We start from the raw sequence: 20921 nt of genomic DNA, 5'->3' as shown, positions 1-20921 counted from the left end.
ATTAGCGATTTGGGCATTATGAAGATCACATTAAAGCTATATGCAAATCATGTTAAATAGAGGCCTTGTCGCCTCAATCCTAAGTATAAAGAAAAGGTTTGCGAAGAACTGGATAAGATGCTGGAGGCAAGCATCATAGAACCTATTGAAGGATTCGATTGGGTGAATCTAATGGTGGTTTGAGAGAAGAAACAAAAAGGCGAAATAAGGATCTGCATAGATCTGCGGAAGCTTAGCGATGGATGTGTCCACGATCCATTTTGTTGTTTGTCGCCTATGATATGAGCGTTCTGGGAAGAATTCCTGTCACTAGAAAATTGTTCTCCCATAGACTGAGAGTTATTTATGGAGAGAATGACTGCCACTAACCCCATCGAAGCCCTGATTTCTGGAGTCGTTGTGTCCGACGTGCCAGGACAAGAAGTGTCTAGTGTAGATGCTACACCTAAAGTTCCAACATCGCTGAGGTCGGCTAGGCCAAAAAAAAATATGGCTAAGGAAAAGAAACCAACCACAAAGGAAAAATCGAAGAAGCTAGTGCGTGTGAATGCGTCACTGAGGAAGCATACCATAACAAAGGAAAAGAAGAAAAGGATAAGCAGCCAGAAAAAATAGTGGACCTGGAGGAGGAAGAATTCCAGGGAATGGAGGATATTGATGCCAAAGGAGTGGAGCCTATGAAGAGGTTGCCTAAGTGTATCCCTTTATGCAAGGGAAAAGCTAAGGCCATGAAGGATCCCGATACGGGAAAATTTTCAGTGTCAACACCTTTGCTACCTAAGAAAGTTGTGTTCGAGGGTCCTAGGCTGGCGCGCATTCCATTGCTCAAAATGGAAGATTGGGACCTCGCGAACCACACAAAGTTTCTGCACTTGGTGACTCAAAAGTACATGTATAAAATATACTTTGAAGACACGAGGGTTACAAATTTGGAGCCCATGAAGTGGGTGTGCGGTGTTGAGCAATCAAGGTTGGTCAATCTATTGTTGGTGCCACATTATCATCGCACTCCCATTAATACGATCTATGTGCGCAAACTCCTCATGCTAGTGCATGATGGGTTCCTATGGCTAGGAGAGCCTATCCCCATCACCAACATGTTGATCCACAGGATCACTAAGTTACCCTACAAAGGCGCGAACCCTACCAAGGAGTTTGGAGGAAAAACCGGAGAGAAAGAGTTGGCAAATAAAATGAAGAAGGAGTTTGGTCTGATAAAAAAGTCGCATGTGTACTCTATCACCTCCATATCAGACTTGACGGTACAGTTGGCTACCTAAATTAAAGAAGGAAAGGTAATGAGAAAATGCCATGTAGATGAAGTTCCAACGTTAGTCATATTGCTCACCTCTCAGTGCGCTAAAAGGGGTTCAGTACAACTGGACCAAGTATCTATGTCAGGAATTCCTCGCAAACTATCATGAGGCATGAGACGAGAAAAAGTGATTTCATTACGCCTTGTTGTTGTTGTTGATTGTTTTGGTTGCCTGGAAGGTACTAGAGGATAGCTAGTTTCCTCTGCACAAAGAAGAATTGCTTGAGGCGACGCGGTTTGCCTCATTATAGGCCTAAAAATATCCAGAGCGCATTAAGGAGACAACTATCTTTTGGGTTATGATGGAGATGGATATGCATATGGTAGTTAACCAACATTCGAGTTTGTCTCCCACCTTGTATGTGCAACTATTGGCTTACACACAATTCAAAGCTGATTTTCATAGGGTCTCAATCAAGGTGCACAAAGACCCTGAGCAGAAATGGAATCCGTTTCCTTATATGGTGATAGATACACATATCCAAGAAGTTGTGGGACTTTTTCCGTAGGAATGGTGCACGCCTATAGAGTTGGATGCAGGAATGAGCATAGGCACAGAAAGCTCTGCTGCACAGAAGAAGAAGGATGCCGCCAAGCATGCTGTGCACACATTGACTACGCAAAAGAAGGAGGCTGCTATGAAAGCTGTAGAGAAGGCTCGCATGGAGAAGGAGCATGCTGAAAAAGTGAAGGCAGAATGCGAACAAAAGGATCAAGAGGATAGCGAGAAGTCCGATTCCCACCACACTGATGAGAAAGAGCTACCAAGGAAAGAAGGAGGTGGTGGTGAGGAGCAAACCACTCCGTTCATCCTAAAGAAGTGCACGTAGGAGTAGCAAGGTTGGCGCCGAAAGAAAAAAAAGTTTGATAAACTAATGCATGTTGATCCCATGATGCTGATAGAGGGTGATCTCAATGAGATCGGAAAAAAAAATCGGGACACAACAATAGAGGTGCTGCAACAATTCGAGCAACAATACATGCATATTCTCAGGAGCGTCCAAAAGGATTTGCGGGAGCTGGAGATCCGAGAAAACATAATTTAGGCAGATTTCAGGAAGGTGAGAGGCACACAAGCAAGTCTGACATGGGGAAAGAGTGCAGTCACAGAGATTTACTGGCCATAGGATGTCAGAGTCTTTCCTTTACCTGAAGGGTCAGTCCGCGTGGAGTCGGATGAGCATTGCGCGATGCTTCAAAAAGTGAAATACATGGGACTAAACCTTGCCATGCTACCACTGGAGTCCCTTCATGCGCTACATCAGGGGGTTGTTGATGAGCTACAAATCAGAGAAAAATGCACACTCAATATCGTCAGTGAGTTAAAAGTCAATAATCAGCAACTATTCATAGAAAGGACTCAGGCCCTGAAGAAGCAGGAGGAGTTGTGCACATAATGCCAGAACCTAGTCACAACAATCGAGTAGGCTTACAAATTTATACCTAAATTGGGTATACCTAATGATGTAGAGGCCTCAGCTAAGGTAAGGAAATTGGTTGTTGCAGTGCGCGCTTCGAAGGAGAAGGTAGATAAGGTGACTTTCATCCTTGGGATGTAGATAGCTGAGCTACAGTTAAAGTTGCAGCCAACCACATTGTCGGAGGTTCGGGAACAAAGGAACGCGATGATTAAAGAATCCATGGCTCGGCTAGATGTCGTTGTTCAAGGGTGCAACAAGATCTTCACTCAGGCACTGGGCCTCTACAATATATTGTAAGAGGATCCTACGCTACAACAATTGAGCATGGAACTTAGGGAAGCGCAACGACAATATGATGAAATCAACACGACAGCATGGATGTTGGCTCAAGTCTAGTGTTTCGTGTGCTTACAGGAAGGTAAAGAAAAATTTCTTCACATTCAACAATTGCATAAGAAGAAGTTTGTGCTCAACGCATGGCTTGAGCCATGGAAAAAGGAAGCTAGCCAGTTCTCACAGACCATTCTTGAGAAGATGAAGGTTATGCAACAGACACAATGGATTACGTAGGTAGTAGAGGGACCAACCACAGATAAATTGGTCTAGGAGGTGCAACAAGCAGTGGAACAAAGTACAACGAAGCTATAAGCATTGGCCAAGGCTTTCAGTGAACTCCACCAGAAAGTAGAACAACCCGTTGAGTGACTCGAGGGCAAGTCATGATCTTTGTGTTGGGGGCCTATTGGGATGGGGTCCCCTGGGGCAGAATGGAATTAATTAGTCATTTTTTGTATACAATTTTGTAAAAGATGTAAAGTCTCTGCGATTTGTGGAAGCGGAGCATGTAGATGAATAAGAGTCAAAGGGGCTTAGCCCCTTGTTTTAAGTAAAGTTTGAGTCAGTTTTGAGATTCACTCATGGTCTGCAGACCATAGAATTGTATGGAAAAGTCTATAAATAGTGAGTCTTAGCGAGATAGAGAAGTAACCTAGATAGAGAATTAGGTTCATTGAAGAGTCTTGGGCAGGAGCTAAGGTAGGAAGGCTCTGCTTCCTGTGCTTAGGTAGAAAAAGGAAGGCTCTGCAGCTGAGTACACGAAGGCCTAGTTAGAGTCCATAGCTGAGTGTGTGGATCCCTACAGCTATGTGCATAGGGATGTTTGAGTCTGTAATCAGTGAATTGAAGATCAATAAAGATATTTTTCTGAATAATTACTGAGTATTTATGTTTTCTCTGTTAATGTTATATGTTGCGGATAAATGACATGTTTTATGAATTACTGATTAAATGCTATGCGCTTGTATTGTATTTATATTAGTAATATATGAAATGAATGATTAGCCACTTCCATGAATATTTTGGTGATTTCTCTTATGTTTCTTGACGAATTAAGTAGATTTGCGCGAATTCCAATTTAGGATTTCTTATGACGTGCATAAGTAGGAGAATCATCGGTTAAAGGTCCACAAGGACTAATCGTGGGCCTTCGCGAAGCTTTGAAGACCACTTTAATTGAGTTACAGTAACGTGCCCTAGGAGTTTATTGATCTGCATGAGGGAAAATACATGGTGCTTAAAGACATCACACTATCCTTTGGATGCTGAAACTTGGATCTTGCATCCCCCCAAACTACTTCGGGTGAGACTACAGTCTGCACTACGCGAGTTGTTGCTGAAAGGGATAGTAGTGTAGGGGTTTGTTGGTTGGCACAACTAACTCCGAACCTGGGTCAGGACCCCCTATGCCAACACGGTGGCATGCTTTTTTCAGGTTATGACAATGATTTTCATCCTAGCCTTTCCTTTTTTTGGATAGCCATGGTGTGATGGGATTGTTTTCTCGGTTTTGAGCTTTGGAATTTCTTGATGGTTTCGGAATTCAAGGCGGAGGTGGTCTTAGTAAAATCTAAAAGGCCTAGGAATCACCTGACCGGTTTTGAAGGGATACACAGTAAATCCTGAGGGTGGAGTCTCAATTTAGGGCCTATTGGTCAGGTGTGGATTGCAATAAAGCCTAAGAGACTAGTGTCTTAGTTTAGTGCCTAGTTATATAGTGTGGATTGCCGTAAAGCTTGAGAGACAAGGAGATGGAAAATTCCTCAAGGATAGTGATGGAGGCTAGAGGCATTACTAGCTCGGTTTTGGTGAGATCCCGATTTGGTGAGGGTGGACGTGCTTAAACCTCTGGATTCCGTTGGTTGTTTTTCGATTGGTTTATCCACAAGATCCCACATTCATGCTTAGAATATGGCACGGGGGTGATTGGATGAAAGAAATATTGGTTTAGCCATGTCTATGGTCTAGTGGTATGTGGAAGTCCTGATCCTAGTTAGATTTTCCTAAGTTTAATAAAACCTAAGTTCTCTTTATTTTGTACTTATTAATATGTGTCTTTAATGGTTATTATCTCATTATTATTTTCATGGTTTAATGTTGGTTATAAGCATGGTTATATGACTAGTTATTGTCATGGTTATTTTCATGTGTTTACTTGTAACTGAAAGGATAATGGATGAAACACCTAATTGATGTCAACACAGTTAAGAAAAGAGGGCGGTGATCCTTCTTATCAAGTCTCATATGAGTTTCCAGTCATTCTTTCTCTATCTTGTATTCATTTCTTGTGGATTGCATTGATGCCAAGTGTTTGAAAGAATGTCATTCCCGGTTGGGATGGTCAGGCCTAGTCCTGGAGTGAACTTTTGATTTTTAAGACTTATTATTATGTAAATCATGGATTCTAAAAGTGTCATTGAGTTCTGGGTAGTGACCTGGGCTCCACAACAATAAGCAGAAAGGTCCCTGGACGCTAACATGCCATGTTGTGGGGGTATCTAGAGCCTTCTGGACACAGGCATGCCCATATCATGGGAGTGTCTAAGGGTTAATTGGTCTAAAAACTGAGTGGGACTCAGGGGTTGGTCAACTTAGAGGTTGGGATGGTTCTTGAGGGTCTTGTTGCTGATGTGGAAGGTATGTATGGTATGTTTCATTGGTTCAACTTCATTTTCATCTCTCCATTGGTCTCTCGGATGGGGAAGGCACCTTCTATTCTCTCATCTTCTCTTCTATTGTCAGCCATAGCTTCAAATGGAGTGGTCTCTAACTCTTCTTCTTCTATAGGATCTTTGTCTATCTCAGGATGTTCACCTATAGGTTCTTCTGGGTCACTGTCACCAAAGAAGAGAGAAGGGTGACTCAGTGATGTGGTGGGGGTGTTTGGTAGGAATTTGCTTGATTTATCTCGGTTCCTACGAGGCATGAAAGGGAAAAGGCTTTCTTTTTCTTTTGATTGCTTTTGTTTTTTTCTTTGGTACCTGCAAAACTGAAACAGATTGATCTACAACTAACTATAAAAGATGCAGAATGAAACTGAAAGCAGGAAAGAACTAATCTACTTTGCTCAAATGAAATTGCAAGAATGGAAATGCTAGTCTACGCTTGCAGAAAGGAAATGCTAGTCTATGAAAGCAGGAAATGCTAATCTATGAAAGCAGGAAATGCTAATCTATGAAAGCAGGAAATGCTAATCTATGAAAGCAGGAAATGTTAATCTATGAAAGTAGGAAATGTCTATGCTACTTTTGCAGAATGGAAATGAAGTAAACTACTGAGCAGAAGGTAAGAGTAAGAAAATGGAAGAAAAGCAACAATTACTAATACTCTGACGCTTCCCCGGCAACGGCGCCAAAAAGATGGTGGGCTCCAGTATTGTAGCAATAATGCTACAACTCCTGGAGCTTCCTATCTCTAATTTTATCAACCCGGTAGTTCGTACAAACTTGGAAGCGACGGTGCTGTATGCACAAGTACTAGCTCTTGTCGCAGCTGTCACTTGGTCAGCTGGCACAAGTCCGCTAGGGCTCAAGCCAACTTCTATATGCTCTCAGAAGAAGCTTTATGAGTGATGGATGAAAGCTATCTTGAAGGAAGCTAACCTACTTTGCAAAAAGGAAATTGAAAGCCAACAAAGCATGGAAACCCTAATAAACCCTAATTTAACTAGCTTGACCCTTACAATGCAAAAATGTGAATGAAACTTCTACCAATGATGCCATTACTTGCAGTGAGTTGAATACATGAATCTAAGCTACTTGCATCTGAAAAGACATGTTTTTGTATTTTGTCATTAAGTGGTTGGATTTATTGTGATGGTGCTTTTGATTAGGGTTTGACTGTGCAGGAGCGGTTCGAAGGGAAGGAAAGCTTGGGAAAGGTCAGGGGGGCTAGGAGAGGTCCCAGGGGATCCTTAGCATCGGTCCACAGAAGTCTACAACGTTTGGATGCTCGGCACCCAAGTTTGCAAGCTCCTACAGGATGTCTGCAGGGGATCCTACAGGAAACTTAGGGATTTCTACAGGAAGTCTGCTAACTTCTACAGGATGATCTACCATGGGAGTTTTAGGTGATGGCGAGGTGATGGAGTGGTATGGGTGGATAGGTAAGGTGGAGATGGAGCTTGTGATGACTCAGGGGCAGAGAAATAGGACAGAGGAAGAGTGCACGAAGTGGTTGGTGGATAGAAGGATGGGATCAACGAAAGGTCAAAAAGATGAAGCTACGTGGGCAATGAAAGAGTTGGAAGGTGAACGAGCTGAACAGAGGTCGAGTAGATGGCTTTAGGTGTGGTTGACAAGAAGAGGAAGGAAATGGAATGATGTGGAGCAGTGTAAATAAAACAAATTGCTTATGAATGTCACCAAAATGAGAACTCATTAACCTAAGCTACTTGTGATATAAAATAGATGAACAGCAATGTAAATTGTGAAGGAAACTCGTGCATGGAAGTGAAACGAAGAAGTAATGCTGAAGATCAGAGTGCATGGATGGATCTATGATTAAGGTAACTATGTTGCAGCTTGCATGAACGTAAGAAGACTGCGTTTTTTTTGTGGTTGGGACAGACTGCACCCCAATCTCCAAACAGAGATGGCAGTGAGGTCCTTTCAACTTTTTCTGGAGCTCCAATGAATTACAACTCTCCTATCCTGATCTAAGCAACTAAAAGCAAAGTAACCATAAGCTAATCCTACTCAATCACATAAAAACTAAATCAGCAGACTGTAAATTCGAATTGCATGTCAAAGTAAAGAAACAAAGTGCTGGAACGAAAGGCAAATAACACTACAAAACAGAGGAGGTCTATTGCTCTCAAGTTGTGCCCTAACCTGAGAGCTATAGCTCCCTTAAAAACTCAGAATTAGATCCAAATCTACTTGCCTTTATTCATAATCAGAAGTCTAATGTCATGCCAAAACTGGCTTACAAAACAACAAAAACCGAGCTGTAACTCATGCTCAGAGATTACAATAGTAATTCCAAAAGTCAAAAAGCTTCTAACAAAGGCTACGGCCTTCATATTTATACAAAATGAGGATCAAGCTAGCTGCCTTCATTCGTGGAGCTTGGCTGTCCAACTGAAAGTCAAACTGCTGTAAGACTGCTGATCCTGTAGAACGTGTTGGCTGCCTTTAAGCTCGGTGGGGAGAGCTGTTAGAGCTCGGAGTTAAGGTGAAGAGCACGAGGGAAGTCATTTAAAGCTGTATACAACCTCCCTATAAACATGCAATGCCACCTTTGCTGTCTCCTTGTCTCCTTCTGCGTGGTCTTTTGCTCTCTTCAATGCCAAAAACCTGAAATCATCATGTATTAGTCACGTCGATATAATGCCTGCCCTTCTTCCTACAAACAACACAAATATACTAAGAAATGAATGCATAAGTGGTAAAAGATGAATGGTTGAACAAGGTAAGTAGGCCAATATGAGCCCAAATTGTACCAAAAATTGGGGCTCATCAGCATGTAGGTATGTTAGTTAAGGGATTGTTATATACATTATGGTTATATACATGCTTGTAATTTATTGTTATTATGGTTACAGGTATGATAAATGCTATTTGATTAGTGTAGTCATATGCCCATGTGTCATATAGTCATGAATGATAGTAACTTGTTGTTATATGCATTGTTGTTGTTGTTTTATGCTAGTTAACTTAATGACTATGTTATATGTCGTTGATGAATATGTTATATGTTAACTTGTAGTTAGCTCGATGATTATGTTATATGTTGTTGATGATCATGTTATATGTTAACTTATTGTTTTTATATTGTTATAGCTACAAATATCACCCTTTGTACTTGTGATGCTTGGTTTATGGCCTAGGGCAACCCCTCCTTCCAGACTTGGTCCAAATATTTAAAAAACAGTGTTTTACTCCCTGTACGCTACTTTGCCCTGTGTTAAAAGCATGTACACATGGGTTAGTCTATACCTAACCTGCGTATATGTGTTAAAACACTTAAAAAAATTAAATTTCCTTAACTGTGGGCGGAGATCACGGGTTTTACCTGTTGATTAGCTATTAGTCCCCGTGGCCCAACTGTTTCCCAACTAAAAAACTAATTTGAGAGAAGTATAAAAAGACTTCAATGGGAAGGCCTTAAGGAGGAGAGAAGAGATAGAATTACTATACTGAGATTGTCCCTAGATCAAGTCGGAAGAATCCCTGTGCTTCAAGAACTTCCCCAAGTTCAGGAAACCCTTGTTTCCTTGAGTTTTGATGTTCTCTCATATGCTTGGATATATCATGGTATTGGTTATGGAAGGAGCCTATTAAAGACTGGGACTGGACAAACTTGGAGGACGGTTCCGCTTGGAGCTGGAAGAGGAAGACTCAGGTGAACTCTTTCCATGTATTTATTATAGTTTTCTACAATAAAGAAATGTTGTCTTGTTCCTGATATCAACTTTGTCTATACATCTAATGTTATTATTATGGTTTATATTTTAATGACTATTTCGATGTCTAATTAACCATCTATATATATGATATAAAGTTGAATTCACTATAATGCTTTATCTATATGCTGCTATGTGTATTCAAATTGGCTGATTTGTAGGTTCGAAGATAATTAGGAGTTGTAGAGGGTTTGAACCCTGGCTGGAACTACCTAAACGAAGGACATACGGGTATGTTCATCTTCGCATAGTTATCTTGTTTAAGCATGTTGCCTGAGTTGAATACTTGTTTCTTGCTGTAGAATACTCCTGCTCTGCTAGGGTTCTCACCCAAAGCCCTAGGGGATATTTTCCCTTAACAGAATTGACGACTCCACTGGGGATGTATTCTTCATTGATGGGTACATTTGATATTCCCACTCCTATAGCTAGAATAAATGTCATTTCATCCTCCAAAGAGCCTTCAAGGGAAGAGTTCTTGCGAACTCGTTATTTTTCAGACCCTTGGACCTTGCCTTCACCTACAACCACATTAGATGAAGGACAAGTTGGTGGAATGGCATTCCCTATCTCTGTAGTAGAGCTTAGATATCAGTCTATCGTTAACTCTGCAGACGATCATCCTACTCCTTTTTCAGAGGAAGAGTTAGATGGTGATGTGGTCCCAGCTTGGACCCTTGACTCTACTTCTGCTATGGATTGCTTAGATACAGTTTTACCATCTGAGGAATAAATCTTAGAAGCAATGATGGGTGTAGATCGACCTTGGGAAGATTTACACCATCGTTCATACTTTCTTCCCCCATTGCAAGAAATCGAATCCAGGTTCTCCAATCTACTCACTCGAAATGTTTATACGGTTTCAAACCCTTTGGCTCCAGCACACATTCGTGCCGAAGGTAACATGTCAGTCATTTCAAAAAATGTACTGATAAACATCTCTAGGAACCCTAATATCATAGAAAATGTCTTCATCAGAGCCAAGTGTTCCCCTGAAGAGATTCAAATTTACACCGACCTCTTTAAAGAGTTTCGGGATGTATTTTCTTGGTATTATGAAGAAATGCCTGGTATCGATCCATCCATCGTTCAACATGAGATCAAGACGTATGAAAATGCTAAGCTGATTCGTCAGAAGCTTTGGTCGGTCAATCCTAGGAAAGCAACAACTATTAAAGCTGAAGTAGAAAAGCTGCTCAAGGCAGGTTTCGTATACCCCGTTCCTCTAATGGATTAGGTTTCTAGTCTATTCCCGGTTGATAAAAAACAAGGAATGATCCGAGTGTGCATTGACTTTAGGGATTTGAATAAATCTTGTCCGAAAGATAATTACCCCACACTGTTTATTGATTAGATAATTGATGAATGTGCGGGTAATGATATTTTTTCCTTCATGGATGGATTCTCCAGTTATAATCAGATATCTATCTGCCTAAAAGACTAACATAAGACAACTTTCATATGCCCCTGAGGTACCTTTGTGTACAAAAAGATGCCTTTTGGTCTTAAAAATTCTGGAGCCACATTTCAGCGGGCCATCTCATATGCTTTCCATGACATCAAGCATGTCATCAAAGCATACTTGGATGATTTAGCTTCTCATTCTTGAAAGAAAATCGATCATCCTGGTCACCTTCGGTTGGTTTTTGAGAGATGTCAATTTTACAAGATCCGGTTGAATCCAAATAAATGTGTTTTTGTGGTTACATCTGGTCGTTTGTTAGGGTTCATTGTGTCAACTGAAGGGATTCAAGTTGATCCATTCAAGGTGGAGGCAATAGTTTAGTTGCCTCCCCCGTCTTTCATCCAACAACTTCAAAGTCTTCAGGGGAAGGCAAATTTCTTGAGATGGTTTATAGTGAACTATGCTGAGATAACTAAAGGGTTTATGCGTTTGCTCAGGAAAGGAGTTCCATTTTTATGGGATGACTTTGCACAATGATATTTTGATGTGTTGAAGCAGGCATTGATCTCTACCCCACTTTTGAGTCCACTGGATTATGGTAGAGATTTCCTTTTATATCTTGCAGCTGCAGAATCAACCATAGGTATGGTTTTGGTTCAGGAAGATGATGCTCTCATGGAGCATGTCATTTACTACTTGAGTTGAGGCTTGGTAGGCCGTAAACTACACTATTCTTCGGTTGAGAAATTAGCCTTAGTGGCTGTCCATGCTATCCAGTGGCTTCGCCATTATATTCTGTAATGCAAAACATTTGTCTTAGTAGAGGTAAATCCTTTCCAATTTGTCCTCAGTAGGCGAGTGATTGGGGGAAAATACAATCTATGGATTATTATTTTACAAGAATTCGATCTTGAGTTCTTGTTGGCCAAGTCTAAGAAATCATTGGTTTTTGCAGAATTAATTTCCGAGCTGCCTTGTGGAGAAGATACTGTTTATGAGGAAAGTTTTCCCGACGAACATCTATTCCTCATCTCTTCACAAGATCCATGGTATGGAGATATCATAATCTATCTCCAGACTTCAAAGTTCCATCCTGCTTCCTCCAAGGATGAACGTCGAAAATTACGTCACTTGGCTAAGAACTATGTTATCATTGGTGATACATTATATCGCTAAGGGGTTGATTCAATCCTTAGGCAATGTTTAACCTTAGAGGAAGCAGAGTCTGTGCTTAATGATTGCCATAGTGGAGCTTTTGGCGGTCATCTTTCAGGGCTTGCTACAACCCATAAAATCTTGCGTGCCGGCTACTTTTGGCCTTAAATTTTCAAAGATTGTATTGAAGTAGTCAAACGTTGCCACCCTTGTCAAGTCTATACTCAGAAGATGCACACGCATCTAGCTCCTCTTTTCCCTATTATCACTGTCAGTCCTTTTACAAAGTGGGGTATTGACTTTACTACTTGTAATCTGCCTTCAGCAGTGAATCACAAGTACATTATTGTGGCCATAGACTACTTTACAAAGTGGGCTGAGGCCATGCCCACTTATGAAAACAATAGTGAAACAACGGCATTGTTCCTCTTCAATCAGATTGTTTCACGGTTCGGTATCCAGAGAGAGATTGTCACTAAGCATGGAAGTCATTTCCAGAACCAACTGATGTCTGAATTAGCTCTTAAATTGGGCTTCCAGCAGGAGCATTCGTCTTCGTATTATCCTCAGGCCAATGGCCAAGTAGAAGCGGTGAATAAGTCCCTCAAGACAATCCTCTAAAGGAAAATTAACAAAAATCGCTCCAATTAGCATCTCATGTTGTATCCGGCTCTCTGGGTGTACCGAACCTCGGTAAAGATTGCCACCAGTTTTACACCTTTTTAGTTAGTTTACAGGTTGGAATCTATCTTTCCTATTGAATTTGAAATTCCATCTCTTAGGCTAGCTGTTGAGCTCCTTCCAGAGACCTCTAGTCTCGAAGAGAGACTCCTTCATTTGGAACTTCTCGATGAGCAGCATCGAGATGTCGCCACAATCAATGAGGCTCATAAGAAAAGGGTTAAAACTCAGTACGATAAAGTTGTCCGTCCTCGAGTCTTTTCTAAAGGCGACCTTGTCTTGGTCTATGACCAAGATAAAGATGCCTTGGGGGCAGGCAAATTCAAGTCTATGTGGTATGGTCCCTTTATAGTGAAACGAGTTTTAGAAAAAGGGGCTTATGAATTAGTTGATTTTGAAGGGAACAAGTTGGCGGAGCCCTGAAATGGGCTCTACCTCAAGAAGTACTTTGCCTAGGTTATGGCCGAGCAATGGCTTCTTTGTATATTTTGTATTTTTGTACATATTTTATTGAGAGTTTTTATGATATCGACACTTTTTTGATCTGCTTTGGTAGGTGTTGATGGATGACTTGGTCTATTTCAGATTCACCGATGGTGCTAGTCGGCACACTCAGAATCTCGCTTCTGCAGCTTGGGTGATTTATTATCCAATTGGTCAGTTGATGGTGTCAAGGGGAGTATGTATTGGTTCTGCGTCAAATAATATTGCTGAATATACTGTCGTCATTAATTTACTATCCAAAGCTATTTCTTATGGAATTGATTCATTGGTAGTGTATCTTGACTCATAGTTGGTGGTGTCACAATTGAATAACATTTATTGGGTTCGGGATCCTTATTTATATCGCCAATTTTTTAGAGTGAGGGTGTTGCAAAGATCATTTGTTTTTATTACTTATTTGCACATTCCACGATCTGACAATTCATTAGCGAATTCTATTGCTAATCAAGCATTATATTGGCATATCATTCATTCATCAAGATAAAATCAAACATAAAAAATCTGGAACTGTATATATATATATATATCATAAAATCGCCCGTGTGTACATAAAGTGTTTTCAAAAATAATATAAAAAATTGGGACTAAAATGCCCATAATCATGTCCAATACATCTAATGACCTGGCTCAAGATGAGCGGCTAAGTAGGTGACCACTGCTTTGGCCACACGTCGGAAAAGGTGAACCCAGTCGCATGGCACTCCTACCACGCGGTGCTACATATCCTCTGGTAGATCTTCTACAGCCTCCATCGGTACCCGGTGAGTCAATCTCACTAAGTTTCACTGGATTGCGTATACGACTCTCTCAATCTCTGCAACCGCCTCTTCAGCACCTCTTCCACGACGCCTATGCTGCGGAAATCCATCTGGTCATACCAGACCCACATCTAGAACATGCTCACTATATTAGTATTTTAATCCCATCAAAAATATCTTTACGTTCATTTTCATATTAAAAAAAAAGAAACACAAAAAAATCTTAAAAATTGATAAAATTTAAAAAATGGTTACTGTTATAGACATTTTTGGGCACTGCAACCCCAATCATAAATTTCCATAAACTAAGGGCTCCTAAGTCCCTAAAGGTGTTGTTCCAACCCCTAAAAGAATAAGGTCAACTGATTACAGCATCTCCCAGAAGTTATCCATGAAAAACTACTCAGAACTGGTCAAAACTAGACCATTTCACCTGCCCCATGGTCAAAGTGCGTTGCATCCCACCTGAATACACATAGTAGGTGCGATGCATGTTGAAAAGCCCTTCTATGGGGTGCGATGGGCGAGAGTGGACAAATGGCAGGGTCAATCCACAAGGTGGAGGAGCATGGAATCTTCTAGAAACTTCTCCTGTGACACTTGCCTCTCTGCATTCGACCAGGGATGAGTAAGAGATCATCAATCTCCAAGTGGAATCAAGAACTATCAGAGAGAGGACACTAATCAAATCTCAAAAGCTGACTCATTCCCCTTGCAAACATCTATATATGGATCCCTCATCCCAGAGATCCAGAGGCTGGAATTTTGTATCTTGTAAGGAAGTGTTGTTGGTTTCTTGGTGCAATATCATAGTGTTGGGTGATCTAAGCTTTTCATGAGGTGAAGCAGAGCTTTCTTGCTGAGAGGATGATGCTGGGTCAGAATAATTGGTTGTAATCCTCTTTTCTCTTTCTTGATTATCAATAAAGCTATTCAAGTTTTCCTCCACATTCTTGTATGATTGATGATTTATGCATTTGTGTGGTCAATATATATCTGGTCCTATATTGTTTATGATAATATATCTATGTTCTTGGATAGTATTATGCTGCTTTGATTCTCCAGGTGCTCTGTGAAGCTGGGTAGATAAGGAAGCGAGTAGAAAAGATCTATCGGAAGGGAGAGGAATCGAACAAGGGACCAAGCGCAAGACAGAGGTTGGTCTCCTTATTCCCCTCTTATCTATTTCTCATAAAGGAAAACGAAAGTAGTTTTTAGTTTGTTTGTTTATGAGGTAGCTACCAGCCTTAGTGGGACTAGCAGCTCTGCATAGACACTAGTTTTCCCGATAACAAAATGGCAACTCCACTAGGGAGCGAGTAGATTGTTTGTTTATCTACATTTGTTTACTTTATAAACTTATAGACGGAGCCTGAAGTCAAGCCAGCTAGCCTTCGAACTGCATTTGCTATGCAAGTGAAAAGTAGATCAATGCTGCTTCAGTCTATCTCCGGGTTTCGTTTATGAATTAAACAATTGATTTACAAGCTCTCTAGTTGCCCTCATGGTGGCTCTAGTAACCTCTTTAGATCTACTCCTGTGATTGATTTACTGATTACCACTTGCTCGGCCTAAATCCCTGAACTGAACTACAAACTTTGACCCGGAACCCAGTCAAAGTCTTGTCCCTGGTCCAGCGCACTGTTTGTTCTGTGAACTCCAATTGCATCGCACTTCCCGAGTGTAGTAGGTGCGTTGCATTTTAGTTTCACTGTGTTACAGGTGCTCTGATCAGACAAGGCCTTGTTCCTAAATTTTGGTTTCTGTGCTCGCTCTTTTAAGCTCTATTCAGGAGTTTTGCTACCTATAGTTAGTACACCTCTGTGGAAACTCCTTTCCTTGTTGTTATTCCACCTCCATTGTGCAAAGAACTGTAAATGTTTTTATGTATTTTTGAGTCATTTTCAGTTCTCCTTTACAAAGAAGTAGCGTAATTGTACTGTCATTTCTTGATTTGAAAGTATCGCAAGTGTCGTTTTCAGTCATAGAAGAGAATTTGATTGTTATTGATAGTCGATTACACTGTTACTCTTATATTTGATTTGAATTAGTAGTTTTTCAAGTGTCGAAAGCAATTTTTCAATTCTGAATAGCAAAGTGTTGTCATTGTCCTCATTTTGTTTTGAAAAGAAACTTGTTAGTAATTGTCGTTTTGAAAAATAATTCAGATTTGCGCTTAGCTTTCTTTTTATCATTCACACATTAAGAAGGCTGAAAACAAATACATACATGTGCATTTGCATTTAGACTGTTTTGATTTAAGACAGTGCATATAGTGTGTGCTCTTTGCCCTTTGTTGAAAGAAAATCATCTCTCTTTCCTTAGTAGCTAGGATTTTCATTGCAAAAAGAAGATTAAACGACTGTTTAACATCTTAGATTGCATTTTAGGAATTGTACATCTACATCATGCGGTGAACTTAAAAGGCAAATTTCTTAAGCAAGATCAACCATAAAATAAATTTAATGAATCTAAAAACGCTTTGGAACCTAACGCACAATATCTAGAAGTCTAGGCTAGAGACGTATTTTGGCGTCGAAAAGCATGGTAACTATTGTTTTCACTGTTGGTTGGGTGATTCCTCCACTTTGAGATGATAAGTGCTAGTACGGACTTGTGCTCCCACGTACCGTCGAGTATATTTTGGGAGACCACAATAGGCTTTATCCTTTATCCATAGGAAGCCATGTCTGCCACCCTATCGATCGCAATGCACTGAACACAACATTCAGGAAGATTGACTGTCGTACCGTAAAAAGTATTCTATAGTTTTGCGATTGGTTTGGTAATCTCTCTGTCTAGATTTCCAGAGCAGTCCCTTTCATTCCTTTTCAGACTCCTTAACGAAAAAGGTCCATCTGAGCACTTGTCACTTCAAGCTCATTAAAAATCGAAGGCGACTAGAGTCATCTTTTGTTTTTTCTCGACTCTTAAAAATTGAAAAAACAAGTTGTGTCAAAGCATCTAAAATTTATTTTAAACGGAATAAACATCATCTTTCCTACGTTGGTCTTAGGTTGAGAAAAATGGAGTCCACCAACCAAGGAGTTCCCCTTGGAGGAAATCTTAGTCCCTTCTCCTCTTGGGGAAATGTTGGTGTGCCCCATATGGCCACATTGTCTCTTCCAGGATTGACAATCAGCTTTCTTGTATGGCTCTTCTCAACTTCTGTCGTTCAGAACCCTGTGATTCCTGAAAAATCAAGTTAGCAACTAAACGATACCAGAGTTACCCCCCAACCCTCTACTTCGTCCAATTCTTCCTCTCCTCCTTCCTCTTCGCTTGATGAAGCTGGTAAAGCCCAAAATCAAGTAACTGAGAAGAAGAAGGAGCCAAAGGCAAAAAGGGGCAACCAAACATCGTCTAGCGAAAATCCACACACTGCACTGACCAGGCCTAAATCGCCATGTGTCATTTGCAAAGGAGACCACTATCATCGAGATTATCCTTGCATCCCTCGGATCTTAAGGGACTGGTCTCCTCGTTTGCACAATTCGGTGTCATCAACCTCTGACGATCATGTTGAGCATACACCGTCAAATAGTGAAAGTGAAGCCCCTAGACAAAAAGGAAAATATAAATTTCCTTGTAAATTGTGTGAAGGTGATCACACCATCCACCGTTGTCCCTTCTTAGACGAAGCTAAAAGAGTTTTGGATGACCATCCGGTTTCACCATTACAGCTTCCTCCTGGATATAAGAAACTCTTGCCGAGTCCATCACTAGTTGAAAATCCAGCTGACATGTCCTTGTGGTCGATCGAAGTGTCTATCATTGAAGATAAACCATCTGAATCCATACCAAACGAAAGTCAAAAGGTCGAGGCGGCAGTTGACCTGGTCGTGCCTTCAGAGGATCAATCTTCAGATGATACAGTCACCGAAGAGAACAAGAACGACACCGTTCAAATTCTCTTTGTAAGCACAGACTCCGATGAACATGGGGGCAGTCTACCCGTTCCTTTACTGCAGGAAGGAATTTTGTCAGAGTTGTATCTGGCCGTCTATTCGGTCCCACCTCCAAGCAACCTGGTTGTTTCCTTTGACTGGAATCTACTAGGCAGACCCCGTTAACCGTCTAGTGTACCATTTCGAATCATTGCTCAAATATATAGAATGGTCATGGCCAGTACCATCATAGATGAAGGGGCTTCTGTGAGTATCCTTTCCTCAACTGCTTGGAAAGCGCTTGGTTCGCCATCGCTTTTGCATGAGATGAGAAATCTAACAGGCTTTGACAAAGGAACCAGTCGACCATTAGGGATCCTTCCCGATGTGCCGATAACATTGAGAAGGAAAACCATTCACATGAACGTAATGGTAGTCCAAGGACCCCTGGATTATAATCTACTCCTTGGACGAGACTATATTTATTGCATGGGAGCCGTCGTTTCCTCACTCTTTAGAGTAATGTGTTTTCTGCACGAAGGAAGAATGGTCAAGCTCGTAGACCAGCTTTCATTCCCCAGTTCACACATAGCAAATAGTCATATACCAACCTTGAATGGTCTTTTCACGCAAGGAATGTCTCATCAATCCCCACTCTGTCCTCCTGATGAGCGCGAGTGATTCGGAGGACATGACTGAAACCTAGGGGGCATGCACCCTGGTCTGCTTCGGTAGGAAAACCTTGGGTATAGTGTAGGTTTCCGTGGAGGATATATGACTAGTCTGACACACCCATCCGTTTAGGAAAATGGGATTAGGCTAGAATAAGATTCTCTCGTCAAAGTTATGTGAGTGGAGGCGTCTGCACCACACACCTTTGTCTATTTCGGTAGACATCAACGAGGAAGTGTTTTATCTATGACACGGATGGAACAATCTTTGGTAACCTGGAAATTTTTCGCTATACCTGGGGGCATGCAAACATTTTGGCATGCAAGTGAAGAGCGACCATTTATTTTTTAAATTTGTAGGTCCTCTAACCCTTTAAACTCGTAGGATTGGTCATTTCCTAACTTGCATAAAGAAAGGTTGCGGAGAAAAGCTTTGTAAGGTGCAAGCTTCTTAAAAATGGCATCTTAGATGAGACATCCTTATTATACGGCTGGATCGAGTAGTTTTAATGCGGAATTCAAGCTCGTTAAAAAATAAACATAAGTAATGAGTGAGTGTTTCCCCCAACGTTTAAGCTCATTAAAAAATGAACCATTTTCTGGTAAATAACCATCGTGAATGTATTACTTCAGCCTTTGAAGCCTTGGTCGTGTTCTCATCATCACCTCCACTCTGTATTGGTCGATCATTCACCTCCACTTAATTGTTTACCCTTTTGAGGAACAGCTATGAAGAGTGATCTTGTTAGCCATCCTTGTGACATTTCCATGATTGGAAAATTCCAAACCTTACCTGGAATCAGCTGCTACCCGAATCTATCACTTGTTCCTCAAAGATGAGTCTCCTTTAAGCTCTTTTCAACTGACTCGTAAAATATGAAAATATTGCCGAGCCATTGGCCTCTCCAGCTCGTTAAAGGGACCAGAAGTGCTATCCCTCCTTTAGATTTTAATCTTTTTGGACCTGAGGGATTATTACACAAAAAGATTGAGCGCTTGTTTTTTTCGGCTCGTTAAAATTACCGAAAATTCATCCCTTTTGTATTAATTTATACTTTTTCAGACTTAAGGGATTAGATGATGAACAAGGATTTTTGGAGTTTCCTTTACATCCCTTTTCAGACTCTCTAAAATTGAAAAGGACCGAGTTATCATTGTCGTTAAACTCGTTAAAACCGAATAGCGACAAACTTGTCCATAACAGATAAGAACGAGTTTCACTATCGCTAGGCTTGTTAAAACATAGCGATGGTTTTGCTCGAAGGGAAAATTATAGAACAAGCATATGTTATCCTCCTCAAGCTTGACAAAAATAAAGAGGTACTGGTCAGCAATGACTGGGGAAAAATTGGGAAGAAAACTTGAAGAAGCTTTGTTGGTAGCAAGTTGCTCTTGAACATGACACTTTCACTCCACATCCGAGTCAGCTTGGGTTGTTCCATTCACTGGTCACATCACCATGGTTCCATCACACCATCCACATTTGGGGTTAATGCTACCAATCCATCATGTCAGTGTCGCCAATATGTTCAAGAGAAGTCACTCAGAGAATTCACCTGTGTCTCACCCACTGCAATACATTTATGCTCCATTCTTTCATGACCGCCACCCTGAACCTTATATCACCAGATTGTTTTCACCTCCATTAAAATCATTTGCTCCGTTCCATGTCATTGATGTGGGATTCACTAAGGCCCTCCTATGATGGATCGCTTCTTGTCGACGTCAGCTCATTATCGAAGAAGTTGGTCTAGGAACAACCCTTTCAGTACTTTGAAGCTTGCATGCCTCAATGGCAAGTTTCTCACTTCCGGCGATAGGTTTACATCAATGGCCTTCGATCGAAAGAATTTGCGTGGTGTTCGACGCCAAGTCCCTTATTCACACCACGTGAATTGTACTGTAGTAACTTGAGGGTCATCATCATTATCGGTGATTCCTCTCGCGCCTGTTAACAGCTTACATCATTGGTTGGTAATCAGGCGATGTCTTTCCATGTTCGACTCCAGAACATCTCTCACATGGATCGACTTGTACTTTGAGTGAAGATCGAACGAGATTGAAGACCCCGGATCTAGTTTCATCCATCCGGGCTGCGATATATATTCAGGAAAATAAAGACATCAAATGTACATCATTGTTGCATAGATAATCATCCAATCTAAGGGATGATGGCTCTACCAGAATCATCAGTCTACACTCAGACGATTGTCTGTCCTATGTACATGAAAATGAATTTATAAAGCTGAGCATGGGAATGCCCGCCTTAGCTAGATCATGAAAATATTATGAAGATAATGTATTGTGTTGTATCTTATTACAGGTCGCCTTCCAACTTGAAAAAACTTTGGATCCTCATGATAAAGCATTTCACCCGACATC

The sequence above is a fragment of the Pinus tabuliformis genome, chromosome 4_2 (genome assembly GCF_031772625.1).
Source record: "Pinus tabuliformis cultivar Carrire ecotype Pingquan chromosome 4_2, CPIR1, whole genome shotgun sequence".
Taxonomy (NCBI): domain Eukaryota; kingdom Viridiplantae; phylum Streptophyta; class Pinopsida; order Pinales; family Pinaceae; genus Pinus; species Pinus tabuliformis.
Note: the sequence above shows the minus strand (reverse complement) of the source record.